General features: G+C 38.8%; 1 long non-coding RNA gene across 1 annotated transcript; it reads right to left on the bottom strand.

The window, feature by feature from the left end:
• Positions 1 to 5,729: 5,729 nt before the first annotated feature.
• On the bottom strand, positions 5,730 to 22,786 carry LOC141728225 (uncharacterized). The gene is made up of 3 exons (XR_012579062.1): positions 22,437 to 22,786; positions 8,149 to 8,291; positions 5,730 to 6,838 (listed from the first exon to the last, which is right to left on the bottom strand). It is a non-coding gene; the product is annotated as an uncharacterized LOC141728225 (long non-coding RNA).
• Positions 22,787 to 25,229: the final 2,443 nt, after the last annotated feature.

Here is a 25,229-nt window from a genome sequence, read left to right as displayed (position 1 = left end):
AGTTAGTCTCTTGTTCATGCTTGTAGTAGCTCACTGTTTTCCTCAGGCTTCATGTTGCTGTCTCCCAGCTGGGGGCTGAGAACCCTTCTCTATTCTCCAGTTCCCATGGTTTGCAGTCTCCCGGGGTAGTGCCAAGAGGCTGAATACAGTTTAGGGGCTGAGAACACTCTGTGTGTGTGTTTATGAGTGTCTGTGTGGCAAACCCACCCCAAAGCCCAGCTGGAAGCAGCTCTTAACAGCAGCCTCAATATACAAATGTCAGCTATGGTGCCTTTGCAACCTCAGGTGTTGGAGATACCAGGTCCACATGCCCAGCACTGCCTTCAAGATGCTGTGACTTGTGGACACAGTAGGCAGAAGCTCTGAGAGCTGGGACAGATAGTGCTGAGAGGACTTAGCAGGGCCAAAGCCACAATCCTCCTGCAGGGTCCATCCCTATCCCCTGTTGACCTGCTGCTGGAGCTTGGGTGCTAGTCTTGCTGTGAATCATGGAGGAAAGAGCAGAACAAATGACAGGCATTAATTTCCCCTGTAAGACTGGCAGAATGAGCAAAAATTTTTCTTCACTACTCTGTTTGCACAATGTGTCCGCTGAGCAAGTGCCTCCCAGGAATCCTGCAGGTGGAAATCGATCTCTCCTGCAACCTCCTCACCCAGCCCACACAGATGCCAAAAGTCAGAGGACTGCTTGTGCTGGGGCTGAGTTCACATACAGGAAGAACCTGTAAATGCTGCCACTTTGACACAGACTTTACAAGTCACCAGAGAACTATGTGAGAACATTAAAGCTTTTTCCATCCCCAGTTTTGAAATTCACATTGAAAAATTTTCTACATTAGTGTTCTCATTTCACATACTTTCTGAGAAATAGTGCTCATTTAATCCAAATATGCAATATGGATGCATTTATACTAACATAGAGCTGTTCATTCAAACCAACTTCATTTTGCACAGATTGCCACAATTGATTTTTCGTGATTTACTAGTGCCCCAAACTCAAAATCAATGGAACCATTGTGAAAAATCTGCAGATATGCAGAAACTATTTGCCTAACCCTGGCAATTTAACTTTCATCATCACCAGCAATTTCACTGCAGAGCATTTTGATGGAAGTGCTCACTTGCTCCCACTGTTTTAAGCTTTGCTGGCATTTCATGTAGTGTAACTATTTGCTGAGGGGGCAGGTGGTTAGAGGTTTATATATGTGCTTCTGGAGGGATAAAATAATTTCTTCCACACCTATTCACAATTGTTGGTAACATGGTGTGGTATTAAGAAAGGGAAATGAGGAGACACTTGACACCATTTTGCTGCCTGTTCTGTAATATGAAGCCTGAAGAAATTTGAGTCTGTAGACTCTAAAGAAAAGAATTAATTCATTGATGTACTCTAACGCTTTTTTTCCCCCTAGTTATTATTGTAACTAAAAGGCTTGTTTATTTGATGAATCTCCCATTCAAGTTAGGAACAGGGAGATGGGAAGAAAAGACACCTGAGCAGCAAAGGAGTCAGTTAATGATGGGGCAACAGAAGGGATGTGTGCTATGGTAGCTGCCATCAGTGATCCTGTGTGGGCAAGCAAACCTCAAAGGAAAAAATGCTGGTCAAAGTTTCCAAGTTAATTTCCAAGTACATATTTTGCTTTTTATTTTTTCTGAGACACTATGGGAACTTTGAGTTTTCAGCTCAGCTATGACATACAAGGCTCAATCTTCAGTGTTTTTTTGAACAGATTCAGATGTTTGGTGCATCACTGAGATGTACCTAGGATCACCATAGGAAATCAGGTGCTGATGTTCATGCTGAATGCAGATGTCCAGCAACTCGTGGGACAATCTAACCCTGTTTTGCTAGTACAAAGTGTTTCTGTCAAACAAAAAGTGTTTCTGACAAAATAAAAACCTACAATTTAAAGGCCTTGATTTAATAAATTTCTTTCACACATCTTCCTTCAGATTACATGCAAAATATGTACTAAACAACACAACAGTTTGGTATCAAAAGGAAGACATCCTTCACGTCCTGCTGCGTGTTATGAGCACAGGATCCCAGAAATGTGCTCTGATCAACACACCTACACAGATCACTTCCAACTTTGGGGCCAGATTTAGCAGCAGAAATGAGAAACAAAACCATCACATAAAGGGAAAGATGAAGTAAGATGCAAGCAGTTTATGCACTGTAACACTGCATCTATGAGGGTCATATAATTTATTTTGTTAAAATGACCCAATCAGTAATTTGCAGCCTAAAAATACTTTATATAAATATAGAGTCTAATAATAGTATGACTGGCTTCATTCCTTGTGCGAGGGCATTCTGAGCCCTGGAATCCGGCTAGCTAGTGAGGGGCGAAGGCCAGCACCCCTGCACATCTAAAGCCAGCCCCCCTCGGCGTCTTGGCCTTGGGCTGAGCTGGGAGGTAGCTTGGAGCGGCACGAGTGTGAGACGAATTAGGAGGCGACCACTTGCTGGAGGTAGGCTGTCGGTTTTATTACAGAAGCACCAACAAATATGGAGACCACCAGAAAATGGCCCTGAACAGGGGGCCAGACAGGGTTTTAAGGGAAAAAGGGGGAAAAAGGTAGGGAAACCCAGCTAGCCAATAATAATACATATTTTGAGGTCCTAAACATAATTGACATACCTAAATAACCAACTAATATTAAGAAAAGGAGGGGCTCCGGGGCGGCAGCCAACCATAACCCCCAGAGAGAAGAAGGTTCTCGAAACCTGGGAGGAGAAAGGGGGTGATTGACTGAACCCAGGGAGGAAACAACTTTCACTTATAAGGGAAACCAGGGGAGGAGCAATTACATATCGGCAACTATGAATAGCGGTTACTATAGCAACTTAGCTGGCAGGCTAACGGTGGCGGGAAGGAAGGGGGAACGAAACCATTTTACACATAATAGGGGAGAACAATACATAAATTGGGGGAATAACACAAGAAACTTAACAACACACTACAACAATTCCTATGCACTCTCAAACTCATCTGAGATACTACGAGAGGTTTTAAATGGAGGCTTTTACTTTTCTGTAGGCAGCTGTGCACTTGGACCTACTTAATATCTTCTCCACCTATACATCCTCACTCTCCTGGGGCTCAGTCTTCAGTCTTCTCATGGAAATGAACTAAATTTACCGACAGTCTATGCCTGTTCATGCACTGGTTCCTAAGGTTTGCTGAAATGAGTTGCTCTGGGGATTAAGCAGTATACAGTAGCAAATGAATTCCTGGAGTCAAAAGGAGTCAAACACCTTGAACAGGATTTATCCTTCTAGATCTTCCTCACATATCCAAACATCTGACTTACCACAAGCTCCTGCCTTCCAGGAGTAATCACCCATCTCAGCCATGCAATCATGTAAACCAATATGTAAACCTCTGTATTTGGGATTTTTATGTGATTACAGAGGAGGCTGTCTGCATCACTGTGCACCTAATAACTGTCCCCTTTGAAAAACTAAGGGACAGTTGTGGTCTCTGCATTATTTTCTGTTTTAAGGAAGAAAGTGTAATTAGCTTTAAACCTCTCCAGAAATCAAGTGCGTCAGCAACAAAAAGCTAATGAGGTGATGAGCTGGATGGCCTATCAGGACAAAGAAACCAATTAAAAGCAAAACTACAGTAGGTCATTTTGAATAGCTCTAGCCTCACTTATTAAAAACTCAAACTCCTCAGAAATGTCATGACATTACACATCAACATATTCCTTTCTGTTCCTTTATCCTGGATTGTTTTCCAGATGAGACATCCTTGTTGTCATAGCTCGCTTTGAGGATGTTGGTAATGAAATAGACATCCTAGAGCTAAGCTCTGTATACTTCTGCTTATAATTCTTTACAGAGTAAAAGCTATCATTTTCTGCTCACCAACTAACTGATGTTTGAAAACTTGCCAGAAAAAAAAGAAGTGCACAAATAATTGCAGCTATTGTCACACAGAATGTAAACTGACCGCAGCAGGAATGGCAGGTTAGCAGGTCCCAAATTATTTATACATTTTAACAACCATATATGCAGAAACCTAATAAACTGGCAGCTGCTGGAAAATTGCATCTTAGAAATTGAATACAGAAAAGCTGTTTGCAGATAGTAAAAAGGAAAACAGCAGTCCTAGACTACACTAAACCCTGGGAAATAACTGAGTTTAATATTATTCCTTTTGGCTATGTGTTCCCTGGGACTTGCTGTTCTTGTGTCAGGATCCATCTCTCTTTTTCAAAGGATTGCACTCTCTAAGTGATCAGTTTGATGGATCCAGCCTGCTGCTGTTATCTATCTTCCCTTCCCAACCTTTCCAGCCCTCCACAGAGAAATTCAGCCCTTGAATGCTGTCTGACATGCTTAATGCCTTCCCTCTCGACCCACTTCCTTGGCATACCTGTAATATTCCTGATATTTCATATATTCCATGATGTGTCTGTCCTTAATCACATTTCCTGACTTGCTTCTTCATGCTCCAGCTGGTTTAATTTCTTGCTATTGAGGTTTTTGCTAGAAGAGTTTTCTGATAAGAGGAGAAAAAAGCTCTAAACACTCCAGTGCCTTTGAATCCAGTCCTCTGGATTTCGCAAATCTGGCCCACCTATGGATTTCAGTCTCTTTTATAAAATTGCTTTCATCTGAAATACTTTTGCCTTCTTTAAGAAAGGGTCTTACCCTGTGATTGTATAGTACAACCATCCACAATTTCAGTCTTCACTCCAGTGAACAGCAATGGTTTTTTTCTCTGTCCATATACCCATCCGAAGAGACGTATTTTATAAACAGTGAGTACTTTGGCACATTTAAATAAGCTTTTGGGAGTACTTAGAAAGAAATAAGCTGATTTATATGGAAAAGAAAAAGATAAGGCCAGTGGTGCAGCCTGAATCCTTAAGCTGTATAGGCTTATTTTATTTAGCTGAACCACAAAATGTCTAGAATATTTAAATACCTATTGTAAAAAATGAGCATAGCATAACATTAGCTAAGAAGCCAGAATAATAAAGACTGCTACCAGTAGAGAGGGTGTTGTTCAAGAGAAATTTTCAAGCAACAAGGCATATGGACAAATGTATAAATGCCCAATTCTGTCAAGTTGCTTGAACCAAGGAGAACTAATCCTGAAACAATTACACAAGATTTATATATAGAAAACAAGAAAAGGGAAGCTAAAAGGAGAAGGCTAGAATTGAAGCAGAAAATGGCTTTAAAATCCATACAGATTCAGACCACTGGATTCAGACAGATGAAAACATCAAGTCAGCCTGAGGACACCAAAATTATCTTGACAGAGCTAAGCTGTGTGCCTGGCCAGGAGCTGATAGAGAAATGATAACAACCAGTGGGTAGGTACAGATAGAAAGGAAAGCAGTAACAGTTTGTTTGGAGAGCAGATGAGGTGAGGAAATGATATTTGACATCGGTTCAGTGTTTTGACCTCACTTGTCTTTGTTTTTTTTTTAGCATCTCCTGTGCTGGCTGCATCATATCATACTTGCAGAAGGAAATTCAATAAGCACTACCGGTATTAGTGGATATTTGTACCTCCTTTATGAGAAAACAGACTCTAGTTTAATGGCAGCCCATGCTTTATGATAAAAGTCTGAAAAAGGGCATCAGCCATTTTGAATTACTTACTAGCATAACTAATATTATACAGACTTTTCTGTGGTGTTTTGCCCACTTTTTTTCAAATGCCTATTTGAGCATTTAAATGAGCTTCCATTATTTCTACAGAAATTTCTACTTCCACAGACTAATTACTTGAAAATATTTATTAATAACTTGTGTTTTCAGTTCCTTTCTTAAAATTTTTTTAAAAAACCCAAGCAAACAATGATGACTTCATTATAAACAAGAATCACTTCAAATACAGCTCACAGAAGTCTGTATAATTTTCTTCTTTTCTCAGTGAGACTGATCTTTCACATACAGACATATTGGCATTTAAATTTGATTTACCACATTTGAAAATAATTCAGTAGTGGATTTACAGGAGTTGGTATTGGGATGTGTCTTTTTTTTTTGTTGCTCCACTCTGACACAAATGTGATTTTCTGCCATGTTTAGCAAGATTAGGTGATCTTTGTTCAGTTTCTCTCCTTCCATTCTTTCTGTGCAATTTAGAAGTTATAATTTGAAAGAAAAAGAGGTAACAATGGTAGAATATTTGTGCCTATTTTCCAGCAGCAGTAAGAGAGAGAAGACAAACACAGTGATAATAAGCTCATAAGGGTGGCATCACCATGGTAAATTGTCAAGAGTAACTCCTCAGTAGGGCACAGAACTAAATTTAGAAGGCTATACTCCTGGTGAGTCATTGATCACTGCGCAAGAAGCATGGTCTTCTGTTGTGAATACATCAGCTGCCTTTTGCATGCATGCAATGCAGGTTGGCAGGGATCGAATTATGCAGTTGTGCAAGATATGTCTTAAATTGTCACAGGTGAGATGGAGCAAAAAACAATGCATGGTGGATCTGGATATTGGGGTTTATTTAGGAACCCCTGAGATTTAAGCTTTTGCTCTGCCTTATTTCCTCACACACTCATCCTCTCCCTCCCCACCAGCACCGTGCTCCCCTGGTCTCAGTGTCCCTCTGCACAGGGAGGTGTCTTTGCTGGCCAGGGAAGGACAGGCAGAAAGCCCAGTCAGGTGATGCTGTGCCACTGCTCACAGGTACCAGTCTCAGCTGTGAGAGGTCTCTGATCCAGAGTGCCTGCTCATCCCCCAGCACTTGTCACCAGGCAGTGATCTGATCTCCAGGGTCTCCTGCAACTTCCAGTATCTTTTCTCCAGTCGTGATCTTCACCGCCTTCTTTTGCAGCCCCCAGATTTCCCCATCTAAATGCAGAAGGAAATGCATGATCAGCTCCTAATTGGTGGTTCTGTCTTACATCTTGTTATTAATTGGAGGAATCAGGACATGCCACAGTTATTTAGTCCCAGTGTTATGAAAATTTAGTCAGCCCATGCCATTTGCAGCTAGCAGGCTGCATACTCACAGCTCGTGCTTGCTTATGAGTTCAAAAGTTCACTTTCAGATGATCACCCACTCACCCACAGACACAATTATCTTCTGCCTGTCAGTGTTCAGTCTAAATTATCCTCACCTACAATAGTTGATTAAAAAAAAAAGCAGCTAAATCTGGATGGAAAAATAATTGGAAAATAGAGCATCTCAGTGACTCTGGTGCATCCATGGCAGTGACAGCTATTAGGATTGCTGTCTTAGTGGTATACCAGGTACAAAGGCATGCACTAAAGTTAGCTTGTTATGGTTGCAGTGCAATGACTCTGAACTAGAAAACAGACTTTTTTTTTTTTTTTTACCTCCTACCACACTATACACTGTCCTGAAACAAATTTCAAATGTTTGTGGTTAGGTTTATATAAAATCAATACTAACTTCAGGTAACATTTAGAAGTTGTTCTTTCTTCTGAAATTTGTCATATTAGAACATAGGTTAGACTTTCCAAACAGATTTCCAGGGACCATGGCTATCTTATATGACTTTTGGAAAAGGACCTTTGTAGATCATTGGCTCTCTGGAAAGGGCAGAAGAACTGAGCTCATCCCCAAGTGTGGAAGAACTGGAAAGGGCTATGCTTTTTATACGAACTTCATTTTTTTTTTTTTTTCTGATACCCTTCCTATGGGAGACCCAGAGAAAAAAGAAAGAAAGAGCCATGTTACTTCTGAAAATGCACAGGGTGTGCACAGTGGCAGGGTAGATATCAGTAGGGAGACCACTGCTTGAGGTACACATCAAATGCATGGAGAAAGTTTACATATATCTCATACACAGCCAGCAAAGAGTTCAAAAGTGGCCAGTATATCTATTCCATCATATTTTAGCTTTGGGTGTTAGAAATACTATGAAAATAAAAGTTGTTTTACAACAGATATTTTTTCAAAAACTTCTGCATATAGTCAGTACTGGCTGTGTAAAATGATTGAATGAGATTAAAGGAACTAGATTATGCTCTTAGCTCTGCAAACATAAATCTGGAATAGCTCTGCAGAGACTTGAGGAATTATTTCTGATTTACTGTAGAATAGCTGTGAGACAAATTGGCCTAAGGAGTATAGCTGTCTAATATTTTCTTCTGTGTACTGCTTTATTACTTTGCACACAAGAGAAGTAGACAACCTTCTGTTATAGGGTGATTCAGTAGTTCCCCAAGTCACTGTGATAACATTATAACCACACAGCCAGCCAGATGCATCAAGCTGACAGCTAAACAGACTCTTCTTTCAATTCCTTGGTGTCAGTTGCCACCCAGTGATTTACATCTGGAAATGAACATAAAGAAAAATTCTTTGTGACAGCCCACCATTTGGATGATGTCTTCATTGATCTAAAAACCACCATGTGTTAAAACAGAAATTTAAAATTTGTCAAGAGACTAGTCTCTCTGTCCAAAATGTCTAACAGAACTGACTTTAATTCATTATTACCTTGAAAAAGGAGGAAAATAAAAACAGTTGGAGATTGCCAGGCACATCACAGATGCCGGGGAACCATGCAGATAAACATTTGAAAAACAAAAGGGCCGTAGAATAACTGCTTGCTGCAGAGTCTTGCAGCAAGGACCTTGAGAATTGAAACCATGATTCTGAGCAAAGGAGACAACTCCCACTCTCTTAGTACTGCTGAGATTCAGGTTGTCTACAGACTAGCACGGGGAGAGGAAGGATCAGGAAGGAAAACAAGACTTTGGGGTTCCTTTGCCCTGTAAAGATTTAGAGAGTTCAAATCCTCTAAGAATAGAATTTGGCTTAGAAAAGTTGGGTAGTAAAGATTGTAGGGGTGGTAAGAGTTTCAGCTTCTTCAGAATGGATGAAAGTTGGCCCAGGAAGTTGGGATAGGAGAGAGTGGTGTAGCTGTTGAGGGAAGAGTCCAGGTGAAGCAAGGGTGTGTGGAAGGGTAAGGAAAACAAAGCTGAGACACAAGCTGGACAGATCTTGCACTGATTTACAATGATAAAAAGGCTCTTTTAGCAAAGTGTTTGTTTTCAAGTTCTGGCCTCTACTTGTATAACCTAAATTCAATTCACCTCTGACTTCTTTTGATGTGTAACTGCAACTAAACTTGTTTCCATAGTGTTCTACTTTCATATGCTGTGTACAGTTTATTACTGAGCTTTATAACATTTCATTTGTAAAATTACAGGTTGATTAGCATTGCTATCAGCATTGCTAATGCAGGAGTGAAAATCAAACCAGCCTCAGTGGTATATGAGATTTGGCTTGTTTGGCCTATGGGTCTCACTCAGGCAAACTCAGTGAAGCTAAAAAAAATTGAAGCTAAGAAGAAATGGACAAGATCTGTGCATCCTCTTTCACAAAGTCTTGTTTGATGCCCTGAATTTACCAGCACTTCAGAGCGCAGAGTTGGGAAATGCTGCTTGCTGTGTCCTCCCAAAAGCCTGACGTAAAATCTTCTCACTACACACAGTTTAGCATATATGGAAATTTTCACTCAAACAGAGTAAAAGGATTGATCTGGGAAGGCATGCAGCCATGTACAGAAGCAGGTCAAAATTTTTACTGCCTATAAATCTTATGTTTGAAAAAATGGAAGCACTCAAGCACTGTGTAATTGTTAGTTCATGTGAAAAAAAACAAAGGTTCAAAGGAGAAGGAAGAGTTGCTTGCCCCAAAACCATGCAATGCTGGTGCTTTGGCAACATCCCTGGATGAATGAGTCAAAATTTGTAGGGAGAGAAAATGTTTTTAGAAGTGGGAAACCAGACGGGCTTTCAGATGTGTAATACCTTATTTATATATGGCATGAAAACAGAAAACTTTAAACACAGGCTGAGAACAACTGCCCTGAACAAAACTATAGACTTTTATAGAATTATGTGATAAAGTAGTTGTAGCCAAAGTGAAGAAGAAAAGTTGTTAATTTATTACTTGTCAAAAATGGTGGTATGTGAGAAATAGAATGTGAGAAAAATAGATTGGGTTTCTACAAAAGCCATGATTTCTAATATTTAGTAATTTTAGTTCCCAAGACCATCTTTCAGAGGCACTTAGTAAACAGGAGAGATGTCTCCCTTGGTGTTGAGAGCAGGGAAGTTGGTGCCCAAGGACCCATATGGTGAGAAATGTTTTCTTTCTGGTTAACTGGGTTATTTTGATCCTTTGTCTGTTGTCTGTGTGTGCTCTTTTTGGTATGCAGAGGCACCTTAGGTTCAGCTATATGGTTCACTTGTGGGCATCTGTTGCACTGGATGTTTCTGCCAAGAGAGGAGCTGGAGATTTTCATGGTACTATTACAGGAGCATTAATTCTAAGATGGGGTAGTATGGTGGCAGGTTCTATGCTGGTTTTTCCATGCTGATTGTAAGGAGAAACATGTCCTGATGATGATTTTAGGCAGGTGGGACAGATTTCTGAAGATTTTTTCCTATAAAAATTCATAAACAGCATTATCAGTTTCTAGCAGACCTACCTTCCTCACACCCTTCTGTTGCAAAGGCTGGGCCAGTATTGCTCACATCACTTTTCTTTCTTTCTTTTCCTCTAAAGAATCAGAGAGCAACCAACATGAGTAGGGCCATGCCCAGTTGTGTTTTAGATAAGTCACTGAAAAAGACACCACTGCCCTGAAGCTCTGCTTCTCTAAGTTGCTTGTACCACAACTGCTCTGTTCCAGGCAGGTGAGCTGTTGAGATAGAGAGCGGAAGCTGTACCTCATGCTCATGTTTTCAAAATGGCACTGAATTACAATTCTGCCGAAAAACCTAACATTTCATTATTCTAACAAATAAAATACAATTTTCCCCCCCAGGAAGAAGCTAAACAAAAGTAAGATGATACCGCACAAGAAAATATTCAAGAAGCATACAGCTGAGTCCTGCTTAAAATTCAGGGTCATGTTCTGCTCTCAGGTATACCAGATCACAAAGCTTGTGAACAATATCATACAAATATATATACTTATCTCAGACCATAAATTTGCCTTCAATTTGGGCATACTTATTTTTCCTGCAGCTTGACTCTTTACCCCTTTGAAGTCCTATGTGAATTCCAGATCTGCCCTGATGCTATTTGCCAGTACAGAAGTGCATGAAATTGGGAAGAAAATTTATTTAGTTGATTTTTTTTCTTTTCAGGAAAATAATTCAGAGATCTAAGGCAAGTCAACCACTGGGTCAGTTTCAGTTTTGCATAGCTGTTTGGAAGCAGGAAACAGAAGAAAGAATGATTGGAAGGGTCCCTTGTCTAACAGTCAGGGGCTATGACCAACTTATAAGGACATCAGGTAAATTTTTAAAGAGCTTAGGCCAATTACAGGTCAACTCCCATTTTTATAACTGACTTCTGAGTCTGAATGTCAGTAGTATGAAATAATTTCAGTGTTTCTCCTTGTATCTGCATGCACATTTGGAACTAACCTAAAGCTACCAAAGGTAGTATCTGGAGCAGCACCTGAGACTGCCTATGTTACCTTCTTTCAAACCCCTATCCCAACCTATGCTTGACAAAGAATGATGTCGTTGAATCAGCACGGCAAAAGAAATGCACAAAAGTCAGAAGAGAAATGGAGGATTCCTTTCCAGAAGTCGTGGACATTCATAAACATCAGGAATAGACAGAACATATGTGGAAATCAATTCAGCAGAAGTTTCATTTTCATCTGCTTGTAGGTGTTTTTGGACCGTAGGAGGAATATGTAATAATGGTTTTATAATCACAAGAAATTTGGCTGTAGGATGATGTACTGATAGAGCAATTTGTTTCTGGTTTTACTCATACTGTAAGCAATATGTTTGCATGAACAGTGAAAATAGAAAGCTTATTTTTCCCATTTTTAGTCAAGGATAACTAAATGTATACAATGTGCAATGTCAGAAATAGCTTGACAGTGTGCATGGTGCTTCAAATAGTTACTATTCCTGTCTCACTTGCACAATTTCATTAGCACATTTATGTACAGGGCTTAATTGACAGAAGAGTAGCAGTTCTTATAAAAAACATTTTGATAGAACATTTAATTTATAAGAAAATATTTGAAAAGAAATAGTATTAGAAAGATTAATGTGTACTGAAAACTGACATGTGATGCAATGATTGTTTTATCATTCTTTAGCCATTTTAGCTTCAAGATATCCTTGCTAAAATAGAAAAGAAACCCTCCAAAACCTAAACTGAGTTTTATAGAACTCAGAAAGAAGGAATTATAATAGTTTGGCCTTCTCCTACAATGAGAAATCAAAGCAGAGACATAGCTGATCTTGAGGAATTTTATTAAATCAAAAAAAAAAAGAATGTGATTTTTGAAGGTAATAAATGATAAGACTGCCAAAGATACACAATGCAAGTAGACTTCTGCCAACTGTAACTGAGGAGGATGCATTCTAATCTTGTAGGGATTGTGTTCAATGTTGGAACAAAAAGCCCTGCCAAAATGCTTAGTTAGGACCAGCTCTGTAAATTTTGAATGAACTGTCATTGGCCAGTTAATGCCTGACTTCCAGTTTTTTGCCCATCAATGTTGTGAGACATGTTCCGAGGGTCATAGATCAAGGGAAATTGCAGCTGGCTCATTTCCAAAGAGGTAGCATGACAAGGGTCAGAAAAGTATGACACAGAGAAGGGATGAACAGTGATGAAATTACCAGGGGTGTGAAAAAATATCAGATGCACAGAGAGAGGGTGCTTTGATACTCAGAATGATATGTTACTATGGGCTGTGCTATTTGAAAAACTAAACAAAACCCTCAAGGGCTAAAATTCCAGTGGTTAACAAATTCCATTCAAAGTTCTTTTTCTTGTTTGTCAGCCTGGACATTTGTAAGGAAACTGAGAAAGCGCAGAGCATGATGTGGATTCTTGGGGGTTGTGTGAAAGTGAGGAATGACTTGCTTAGCAGAGAGGCTGCTCCCAAAGTGTCAGTCCGCAGGAAAGGATAAGTAGATACAGTGTGTGTCACAGTGTTTTCTAGATACAGGTTTTTGGAACTGACAAGGGATGGGAAATCATATTAAACACTCTCTGCATGCCCTGAATTAATTACCTTTTTGGGTATATTGTCACCTCTTTGAGCTCCGGCCCAGAAAGGGTTAGTCTGGAACATCATCCTTTCAGTGGGAATTTTATGCTCCTTCCAACATGAGTGAGTCACCATTGCCTGGCTAACAGGCAATGACATTTGTTGATAAGAATGTTACACAGTGCATGTAGAATGAGAGGCGTTGCAAATGAAATTATGTCAAGCAGAGATCTCAGCAGAACCACAGAGTCTTAGAAGGTAGGTGAGCCTGCAAGGGTCCTCTGTAGCTGAAAGAGAGGTACAGGCAAACACAGAACTTATCTCACTCAGCTGACTTAATATCTGGGTCACCCTCTGAAGGTGCCTCTACTGACTCTATAAAGATCCCAAGGAGACTCCTAAATTAGGTCCCTGAACTGCCTAAATGTCTGTGTGATCAATTGAACCATCTCTATGACTTCTGGTTAATTTTGCATCTGTTTATAGTACAGAGTTTTTGTTTAACCTCATACATATGATAATAACCTTCTAAGTAAAACTTCAGAAACGTTTTTTGAGGATTCACCTTCTCTTTGCATTCTCTGCTCAGTTCAGAAGATTTGGAGGTAGCTTTCTTCAGGCTTTTTTTTTAACTTAGGGAAATGGTATTAGCTTTTGATAAAATCAAAATATCTCTGTCATCCTCTATCAATCACAGTAAGTTTCTTAATGAAGAGATTGTTTTGTTGTTATGGCAGCTGGGCACGGGCTGAGAATAATTCAGAGGCATTTCAGAGATTTCTGACTAACTGCATGAAGTGACACTGTTTTTAGATGACTTTTGATTTTCTCCTGGTCTTTTCATCTTCTTCTGGTGTTTGGAAATTATTTTCTATTTTTGGAACTCACTGGACATTAATCTCATTGCACTTCTGCTAAAGTCAATCCAGGAACATTGTGGTTCTGCAGAAAAATATAAATGACACAATCCACCCACAAGCATTTCTTTATGCAAAGTATCTCCTTCCTTACCTCATGACTTGATGGCTAGTAAAAAATTGTAATATTTATTTATGACAAATTGAATAAGGCTCACCTACAAAAAGGTAGAAAGGTCAATACAACATTATGATGTCTCATTTTTTAATAAGAGTCTCATCTTTAACTTAAATTGTTAAAATTCTGATAAAAATTTACTAATTTTCTTGCTTCAATTGACAATTGCAACTATATTTATATTTTTTCCATAGTCAAAATGCTCAAATGTAGTAATTATTTGAGGGTATGGGCTTTTTATATCTTGTAGGTACCTCAACATTATGAAAAGATTTCAGCCTCTGAAACTTATGACAGCCCACATTTTTTTCCAAAAAGTGTGGTATGATTATATAGTCATAGTATTTAATGTTCTTTTGTTCCTGCCTCAGCTAGAGTAATTACTTTTAATATGAAGTGATATGGTGACAATATTACTTCACATAGTAATTCAGCTTTCTTTAGGCCTGAAAGAGTATGATCCTTTGTTTGTTATAAACAATTACATTTCAAATTCATAATATTCAATTTCAAGTAAGAGCAATTTTCAGGATGGTATAATGTAGAAGCATGAGTAATCACGCCTATCTTTCATGTGAACACTTGAAGTGACACTGATTGCAGAGGCATTCTGCATCCCATCTTCCCTAAATAAAATGAAACAGGCTACATTTCGCTGTGATTCATAGGGGTTCAGGGACTTGGATGCCTATCTCAAACTCACACACCTCGCCAAGGTTGTCATCATGGTGCTTAATAGGGGAATTCAGTACTTTGGTGAACTAAATCTCAGTTACATGCTTGTCTCTTTCTATTGACATTAAGTAAAGCATTGAACACTGCATTCCTACATGAGAATCTCATCTGTCCACCTGAATTTGGATTGACTTAACATGCAGGTAATGTATCTTTTTCCTTTAAGGTATTTTGCAACTGCACAAAGTAAAACTTAATGCTGCTCAGAGGATGTAGAGTATTGATAGTATAAAAGCTGAAGACTTATCAGAGGAAATATTAACAGTATGGGAAGTATGCAAAATAGCTTCAAAAAAACACTTATACTAAAATGGACACTTTGCCATCCACTTCTGTGTTTGTAGATCAAAAAATGAAAGGACACTTTTAAAGTGTCATTTGTCTTCCATAGCTTAACTCAGGAATGATCTCTATTTAAAGCCATTAATGGATTGGACTCTAATATAGAATAGTAGAAGAGTAAAGGCCTTCTAGGCCATTTTTTTCTTGAACTGCAAGAAAGTTGGATCTTCATAAAGCCTAGATGGCAGTCTAGATTCATAAGATGTTTTTGATACAGGATTTCCAGCAGGATTGACAAAGATGGGAATTTCCCTAATTTTCTGTTTGATTAAGATTTTCCGTATCACATTTACTGCCATTGCTCCCAACCCTTTCGACTTTTTTTCCTTGTCCTTTTCCAAAAATTTTTTTCTAGATCCCTTGAAAGAAGGGGGGCACAATGCCGGCAGCACTGTACACAACAAATCTCACCAACTTCCTTCTTTAAATATATTCATTTTGTGGTATCCTTCATGTGACAGAGCAGCTCCCAATACTGGGGACAGGCAGGGATTTAGTGCTGAAGTTTCTCCTTGGCCCTTTAATTACACAGGGCAAATGCACTCCATGATTTTAACCCCAGAATGTGAATTCCTCTGTAGGTACATCACTGCTTTCAGTGAAGTAAATAGGACACTTACATGCAGCAAGGCTTACAGCCATCATTCTGTGATATCTTGTAAGTCAGCATAAATCAGATTGAATTCTGGTTTCCTATTGCCTGGTGATCATTTCCAGGGTAACGAGAAAAGGGAAAAAGAAAAAAAAAATCCTTGAAAGAAGAATTATTAGAAATCTGCCCTCTGTAATGCTATTCAAAGGGTTCAGTTATTTGAGAAAAGTTGCCTGGATAAAAATAGATTCCTCATTGATAGTCAGGTCATTGAGAATCCATAAAAGGAGATGCTATTGAAAAAGTTCCTGCAAACTGGCTTTGTTTGGCATCTGACTGAATTGTGAGAGCCCTTAAGCTACCAGCAGCTTCCTGCCTGCCACTCCTGGAAATCCTTTAGATAGTACAAGCAATAAACACTGCCCTGTGGGAAACTGCAGAGTAATGTTATACACTGATTACATGCTAACAGCAGGGAGAAGCTTGATGTGGACTTTCAGAAGTCAAATATATGAGCTGAATACCCTTTTCTTGTAACAAATAACTCATCAAATCTAGGACACTACACTGTCCTCTCAGGTAAAGAGGGTTTAAAATTACACTCACACTCCCCTTGAGCCAATGACAGTGATGTGGCTCTGAAAAGCATGAAATTATTGATTCCTGATTCTCTAGTAAGTCAAATTATATCCATTAAGGTTAACTGAAAAAAAGAGCAATGGGATTTGTATTTAAAATTTCATATGTTTGCCAGGCAGTACAACAGATTGGATTTTTTTCTTCTTGTTGAATGAATTAATTGTCATACACATATTTTAGAATATATTTTTAAAAATTATTTTTAAAAACCCCAAGCCCTAAAACAAAATAAACACAGGTGAATTTAACACACTTGACAAGGGAAACTAGTGAATTGAATTTTGATTAAAAGGTGTGGTTTGGTGACTGACTAAATCTCCTTATACCAGTGGGTATTGTCATAAGAGTTGATGTTCTTGCTTCATAGGGAATAGAAAGTTTCACAGATTATTTATAATGTTATATTTATATGAATGAAAAGTTCAAGATTTGGTAACTAAGAATACTTAGTATTTTTAAGAATCAATGTGCATAAAATTTATATTGAGGCTAGTGACTTTATATGTGGGTTTCATTTTTGCTGATATCATTCATTATCTTTATTGCATTTAGTAACAGTAATGGTATCTCCGCTGCATTTCTGTGTGGAAATTTTCTAGCTGGCCTTTTCATGAGTTTGGCAGGTTTTGGGGTTTTTTTTCCAAGTTTCTGGTGTGCTTTTCATTGCTGCTCTTTTATAGCTTTCTCTCTGCTTTGGACACTGCGTGCCTTTCCATTTAATAGTTCGAGCTCCAATTCCTCTGCCAAGTCTGTTAGAAGGAAAGGGGCTGGGTTTAATTTTCCTGATGAAGGAATCATCTTGAGCCCTGGCAAAACCTTCCAAAACTAAACTGTAGGGTAGGCTGCAGTGTTCCCACTGACACAGGAACTACCTTTGATGGATGTTTCAGGACAGGCTGCCCTTAGGATCTATTCTTACACAAAAACATCAAGTACAAGAGACTGAGAAAATATTTGAAAAGAAAGAATAAGCTATTGAAAACCACTACAATAATGCCTCATAAGATCTGATGAGTACTCTCTTCAGTTCTCATTTAGTGCTGTGTTGCTAACAAAATTATGTGTGAAGTCAGCTGCTCCCCTCCTCCACTTCATATCATTGGGAACTGCTGAAACACAGTAATTCAGCAGCTCCATCATCTGGTTGTATAAAGCTTTGGTGAAGCTACTTAAAGTGGGTCCACTTCTGATGCCAAGAGCAGAGGGTATCAGCTGAACCAGCTCAGGCACTTTCAAACACCTCTGAGAATGGCTGTTCCACAATGTTAATGGATTCCAGGCTTTAGAGGGACTTGGACAAACTTGAGGAGAGGGTCCATGAGAACCTCATGATGTTCAACAAGCTCAAGAGCTTGAGTTGGGGCTTCCCCACATAGGAGTACAGATGAGGAGAAGTCATTAAGACTAGCTCTGCCAAGAAGGAATTCCCATGGATGAAAAGCAGGAGACAGAAGAGAGGGGGGGCTCAGTGGGGCTGGGCAGGAGGGAGCTGGAGGCAGAGGGAGTGGGGGCAGGAGTGCCAAGGACCTGGGAGCAGCTAGGAAAGAGGGTGAGGGAGCAGGGTGGCACTGTGTCCTGTGGAATTTTCAGGGTCCCCTGGACGAAGGGAGGAAATTATTGAATCTGACTCCATGTTCTTAGGAGGATTATGTTATGTTATGTTATGTTATGCTATGCTATGCTATGCTATGCTAAAACCATACTAAAGAATACAGAAAGGATATTTACAGAAAGTTTAACAAGATACTAATGAAAATCCTGTGACTCGCCAGAGTCCTGACACAGCTGGACTATGATTGGTAATAAAGTAAAAACAATTCACATGCAACCAATGAAACAACCACCTGTTGGATAAACAAGCTCCAAACCACATTCCAAAGCAGCAAAACACAGGAGAAGCAAATGAGATAATATTGTTTTCCTTTTTCTCTGAGGCTTCTCAGCTTCCCAGGAGAAGAATCCTGGGCAAAGAGAATTTTTCAGAATATACAATGGTGACAGTGTCCTGCCTGGACTGGACACCCAGCTGGCATTTCTGCCCCGGCCCTTTTCCAGCTGAGCCTTCACCACATACCCTGGCACTCACCCCTGCCCAGCCTGCACTATCACAGCCCTGCCTGCTCTGCCATGCTTTGGTAATTGTCCTATTGTGACCTGTCCCCTCTGCTGTCACTGGGGATGGAATCCCAGCAAAGACCTCCTCACCTCTCTCCTTCCTTCTACATTTACTTCTTTTACAATTCCTTTTTTTTTTTTTTTTTCCTCCACTTTTGTCTACTCCATTCTCCCATTTCCTTTTCCCCCCTTTTTCAAGGCATGGTTGCCAGTGTCTCTTGGGAGTCTGTCCTGAAGGGTAAAGTAGTCCAGGAAGGCTGGGCATTCTTCAGGAAGGAAATCAGTTTCTGGGTAAAAAATGCCTGCAGGGCCATGCTTGGAGAGTGGTGGTGAGTGGAGTTACATTCAGCTGGCACCGTGTCACCCGTGGTGTTCTTCCCAGGGTTCAGTCTCGAGTCCTGTTTACTCCCCCTCCAGCAAGATCAGGGAGAGAACAGGAAGGGTAAATTGTGAGAAAAGGATAAAGACAGTTTAATAGGGAAAGCAAAAACTGTGCAAACAGGCAAAGAAAAAAAAAGGAATTCATTCACCCCTTTCCATGGACAGACAGGTGTTCAGCAGAGTCCAGGAGAGCAGGTTTCCATCACATGTAATAGTTACTTGGGAAGACAAACAACAGCAGTCCAAATTTTCTTCCCCTTCCTTCTTCTTCCTCCCACTTTATATTCTGAGCATATATCCATCATATCCCTTGGATCTGATTGTGTCACCTGTCCTGGCTGTGTCTCCCCCATGCACCCCCAACTCCCTCACCCCTGTGGCAGTACAAAAAGCAGAGAAGGCCTTGGCTCTGTGCAAGCCCTGCTCAGCAATAACAAAAACATCTCTGTAACATCAACTCTGTGTTCAGCATAAGTCCTAGACACAGACCCATATCAGCCATTGTGAAGAAAATTGATGTCATCTCAACAAAAACCAGCACACGGTGCAACTAAAATGTCTTCTTTAGGATACCACAGAGGGGTTCTTTAGGTTAGAAATAGCAGTCCTTGTGAATCCTGCAGTTTGTGACTCCCTGGCATGTTTTGCCCAGACCTCTTCTACGACATCCCACACAGCAGAAGGCAAAAAAAGATTGATGAGAAATTGACTGAATGGCACAACAGTGAACCATTACCTCTAAATCAAGGTTTTCCCTATCTCCAACAAATATTTACATGGGAAACAACCTGTGAAAATTGCTACTAACCTTCTTTTCTGTCAACACAGAGTGCTGAAGCAGACCTTGCATTGGGACCATTACTTGCTATGAAGGCAAAGAAACTGGGGCAAGAGTCTCACGTGGGGTGGCTGGAAGTGAAACTGCTGCTTAGAAGGTAAATGACCTCATTAAGAAGTTTAAAACAGATGCAAAAAGAGGTTCAGTTCTAGTAGCATTGATAAAGAAGTAAAATGAAATATCAAGAAATATTCAAATAAACAAAGAAGAAGAATTATTATTTTGGCATGAAAATGGCTTTGTAACTTACCTTTCTGTACAAGTGCCAAGATTTCTCATTATTCTGTTTCTCTTGGAGCCAAGGCAGCACAATCAACATGTTCTTTTCAGTACAATCCCCAGGGGATAATTGAAATATAATTACATTTTTATGAGGTGTAATGATTTAAAGTTTATTTTGTTTTTAGATACTTTTACTTTCTAAGAAAAGGAAGAAGTAGTAAAGTCACTAGTAAAGTCACTCAGGTTTATCCTTTTAAATTACTTTTACAGACTTCAATGGAAAAAGTCTTTTTATTCTTTTCCCCTAATATATAGCAATAATGAAAAATTATTCCTTTTTTTTTTTTTAATTCTCATTTTTTAGGAACAACTGAGACAGTGTCTGTTTTGATTATGGTTAATTATGGAGCTGGCACAGACATTCAAGGATAATTCAACAATGGCCTGAGCAAAATATAAGCGGGGAAGTTCCTTTTCATTTGTGTTTTTCCTTTGTGGTAGCTGCATTTTGTCACCATTGGAGAAGATACAAAAATGGTAGAGGAAAAGTCATCCCTACTTTCCAAACTAGCTCCTGCATAAGGATATTGACTATGTAAAATATTGGGTGCCTGTGTAGTCAAGGAAGCACTTGAACAAATCAGTCAGCAGACATTGGCACAGACAGACAGGAGGGCTGACTTGTTCCCTGGAGGTGCCAACTGCCCTGAGCCCTGGGCAGGCTGGGCCAAGGCACTCTGTCCAGCCAGGGTGACAGAGATTGTGTAGGGTGAAATCCACCCTTAGTGGATTCAGGTTTTCCTGAAAAACAACCAGGTTTTCCAAACTGCAGAAGGAGTCTCCTTATTTTATTTATTGTTTCATGTTGGGTAAGTTAAATGAATGTCAAAGATTTGTTTTTCAATTCAAATATTTCTTCATTTGCTGGCATCTGTTATCATCTCTAGTCAGTTATTATAAAAAAATTAGCAAACAAGACCCTTAGCTTTCCTTATTTGACAGAGGGTAGAACATTTCTAATGAATCAATCTTCATCATCCACTGTATTTAGCATCACACTGGCACAGGACATTGACATTCTCTGTTTCAAAGACTTAAGTTCCTCATCACCTGTGTAAAAGAAAGAATAAGGTATTTTTCCTTTTAATCTTTGACAGTTTAAATTAAACTGTGTCTCTGGCTGTCTCACAGACAAGGCTCTTTTAAGACATCAGATAAGGGCCAGTGTTTGAAGAACATTAATTATAGGTTTAGATGATAAAAACTGGCTAGAGTAGGCTAATTTTTACAAAAGACCTTAGCCTGTCATGTTCTTGGAAAAAGAAAAAAGAGAAACAAGAAATAAACCAAAAAGCCTCAGCACCCCAGACTGAAAGAATCACATGCAATGCAGAGAAAAAACTATACCTCTCCCCTTTGCTCAAAGCTCATTTTATTGGCAAATTTGAAATTACAAAAATTACTCGACCCTTGCTTAGATGAACATCAAAATTTTTTTTCCCCTAAGTGTAATAATCATCAGGTCCAACTTCCTAACCACTTTAGGGCTGACCAAAAATCAAAGCATGTTACTGAGGGCATTGTCCATATGCCTCTTAAACACTGGAATTTAAGGCTAAGGACTTTCAGAGTAAGAGTTTGTTTCCTGTGCATACTATAACAGACTAGGATAAATGTAAACATAACTGCAAGAAAAGAAAATTTTTCTTGTGCTTTTACCTTTCATTTCCAATTTTTGGTTGAAGAGCTCATTCTGGATAAATCCTTTTCTAATGCAATGCTGTATAACCTTGTCCATGGATCCTTGCCTACAGATGTTGCCTCTATCTAATAGAGTGTCAGATATGAAAAACTTCAAGGTTCTTCTTTCACTTGAGAAGAACACTGTAAGCCACTCAATTTCCCCTGTGTTTGTCTGCTGAACACCATTTTAGTGTAATCCTGTTTAAAACATGCATGAAATATAGTAGAGATAAGCAGAGATTTGGGACTGAACAACATAAATTATTAAAAGCACTGAAAATCTCTGGATGCATCCAATCTAAAAATATAATTTAAGTAAAGAAGCAATCCATAACATTTCTCAGAAAAAAATAAATTGTACAGGAATTGTTGCAATTACTCTTTCCTGATATATAAAGAACTGGTGAATTCCAGCAAGGTTAGAAAGCAAGACATTTAAAACTGGTTTTTTTCCCCAGAATAATCAATGCAAGAAATTAATCTTCTATGCCTCCCTTTTGATGTATACAGGTTAGTGTATTTTAGAAAAGGACAAAATATACACAGAGATGCTAAAAAATGAAATTTCAGAGTCAAAAGCCTGGATTGTGTTCCCTTAGTGCACAGAGTCAATACTGGGTATCAATTAAAAAATTAGCTGGGGGGAAGCTGTTGTACAACTGGCTGTTTAGGGGATTCAGGAGTAGAGTAGAAATTGTAATACTTTGCTGCCATTCTGGCCCAGAATAAAAATTTCAATGCATAAGGTGAAATGTTGCAGCCCAAAGGGAGATTAAGGAGTCAGAGGTATACCTGAATTGATGGCACTTCAGAGAGGAAAGCCTTACTTTTGCAGAGATTTTTCAAAGCATAGATCTTCCACATCTTGATCTTTTCTTGGAGGCCCAGAGTCTCTTTTGAAAGGCTTGTCAGACTCAGCAGGGTTTCCTGTGATTCACACTGGTATGAGCCAAATGCAAACAGACCAAGGACTGTCATCAGATGTTTCTTACACAAATGACTCTGGCAGATTTCGGGCGTCACTCAGGCTCCCACAGCTCCTCATTGCTTTTGGTTGTAGGAACCTACCTGACAGCTGAGCTTCCAAAGCAGAGTACCAGAGCACCTGAGCCTTGGGACCCAGTGAAATTTCCTGACTTATTTCCCTTATTTCTCATGAAATAAGTTACATTAGTCTCACTCCAAACACCCATCCTCCAAAACAAAATCAAAACCCACCCCCGATTAATAATTATAATAAGAAATTCTATGCTGGTATAGCTTATTCCTAGAAAATACTGTCATTTACATTGGAAATGCAATTTTAAAAATCCACACAGCTTTATGTGTGGGTATTCACAAATTTGTTGGATGAAAATGTTGACTTAGAGCAGCTGTATATTATACAGTGAATAGGTATACTGTTTTGATTACAATTCTTTTCTATCTAGTTTAAAGGAGATTTCAGGGACTTTAGGAATAACCACACAATAAGTTGTAGTGGTCGTGCAAAGACTGTAAGGGTCCAGATACTCTTTAATTATAACTCATGACCAATTAAAGTGATTAGTAAATTTCCCTTAAAGGAAATGCTTTCATTCTGGAGGAAAAGAGAATTTGGAGAAACTTGAATGACTATGGTAGAAACAGGTTTTGATGGTATTCTTGTTGTTGTCCTATGGGTTTCTTTTGTTTCCAGAGAAAGTATTTGGAGATAGAGGGGTGAATGTTGAATTCATACTGATTATTGTTTTGGGAATTTATCAGATTTTTCTTTTCCTTTTGTTTTTTTTTTTCTTTCTTCCCCTGACATTTAGAAGATGCTAAGCCCATGCAAGTCTTGGTTTCGATGTGGTGAATTTCACAGCTTCTTAAGCACTTCCCTCTCCTCCTTGAGACATCTGTTTTCCAGAAAAAGGGAAAGCTTTGCTTTTTCCTTCCTTCATTCATATGTAGTGGTGTTTGTGAAAGGAGACTTGGTTAATGAGAGCTGCAATGTGAAAATATTCTCTGCAGTGTTGTACTTGGGCATATGTTTCTACTCACTGAGAAAAAAAATAAGGAAAAAGGAAAAAATAAAGAGACTATAATAAAGAAAACAATTACTAGCAAAACGAAGGTGTTTCCAGATGTTTCCAAAATTAAAATATTGTTCAACATGGGCAATGATCACACTGAGAAAGACTAAGCTGTTCCTTGCTCAGATTAGTCTAAAATTACTATGAACACATCTAAAGTAAGCTTTCATCCTCACTCAAGGATATTATATGCAATTATGTTATTTGACTGAATTATGGGCTCTAAATCTGAGGGGTTTATTCACAAAAAGTACTTTAATGGGTATAAAAAGAGATGGAACTTTTAACGCTATTATGAAGCTATTTCAGAAAATATGAATTAGTGAATTTTGCTCATGCCAAGATTTTATTTTACTGACTCACTTCTATATTGCCACAGAATACAGTGACAATTCAAAAAGTAGGAAAAATAAAAAAGTTTGGTTGAATTAGGCAGAAGTATTTAACAATACGGAATTAATGGTTCAGAATAGTGAAATAAATAATGTTACAAAAAATTTACATGTATCCTCTCATGGATATTTTATATAAAGATTTAACATTTCTTGTTAAAAAATTGTGTTCAGTATCTCTTGCCCAGATGTTCATGCAAGTTCAAAGTGTTGAAATTGGACCCATCCTTTGTTTTTACATTTTTAATTTTTACCGGTATTGTTCTGAACATATTCTTTTCAAACTGCAACATTTATGCATAACTTTTTTATAGTTCATACAAAATCTTGGCTACAGATGCTATAATTTGATATACTCTAACCCTAAACACTTGTGTTTCCATAGTACTTTCAGTAATTCTGTGTATTAAAAATATTCAGGCAAAAGAAAAAAAAAAGAACTACAGTCTAAAAATTGTTTTGAAAATTATATTGGTCATTGGACAGACATCCTGTGCACATTTATTTAATTTAATGTTCTGTGAGTCTGTAATCTGCATGAATCTTTAGTATAAATCATGCTTTTTCTGTCCTTTAAGAATCTCCTTGTAAAGGTGAACAAATGCTATTGAAATTTGAATTTTGGATTTTGGTTTCCAAAAATTCTGGCTAGTTTTTCACCCATCTGGAAATGTGAACAGTACATCAGTAAGAATTTAGCATACATATGTTACTCATATAAATGCTTTCTTCATATTATAGGATTTTACAATTGAGAAATACAGTTTTCAAAATGTTTGCCAAACTTTGACTCTTTCCATTACAGCTTAGGTGCAGATGTGACATTACTGACACAAGTTTGAATGCTGTGTCTGTGGTGGGCTGACCCCAGCTGTCAACTCAGACCCCATTCAGTCACTCTCTTACTCCTTCCCAAGCAGGCTGAGGGAGGATAAAAGTGAGAAAAAACTCTTGGATTAAATAAACACTCTAGTAAGCAAAAGGGGAGGGGTGGGGGGGAAGAAGAAAAGAAAAGAAGTCATGCTAAAATCCAGCCATAACCAACATCAGAGCAATGCCCTGACATTCCCCAGGCAATGGTTGTTCCCTCTCCATTTTATTGCTGAGCACGTTATGGGATATAGGGAGCATCCCTT

Source organism: Zonotrichia albicollis, chromosome 2 (assembly GCF_047830755.1).
Source record: "Zonotrichia albicollis isolate bZonAlb1 chromosome 2, bZonAlb1.hap1, whole genome shotgun sequence".
In the NCBI taxonomy this organism is placed as follows: domain Eukaryota; kingdom Metazoa; phylum Chordata; class Aves; order Passeriformes; family Passerellidae; genus Zonotrichia; species Zonotrichia albicollis.
This window is presented reverse-complemented; position numbering and strand designations above follow the sequence as displayed.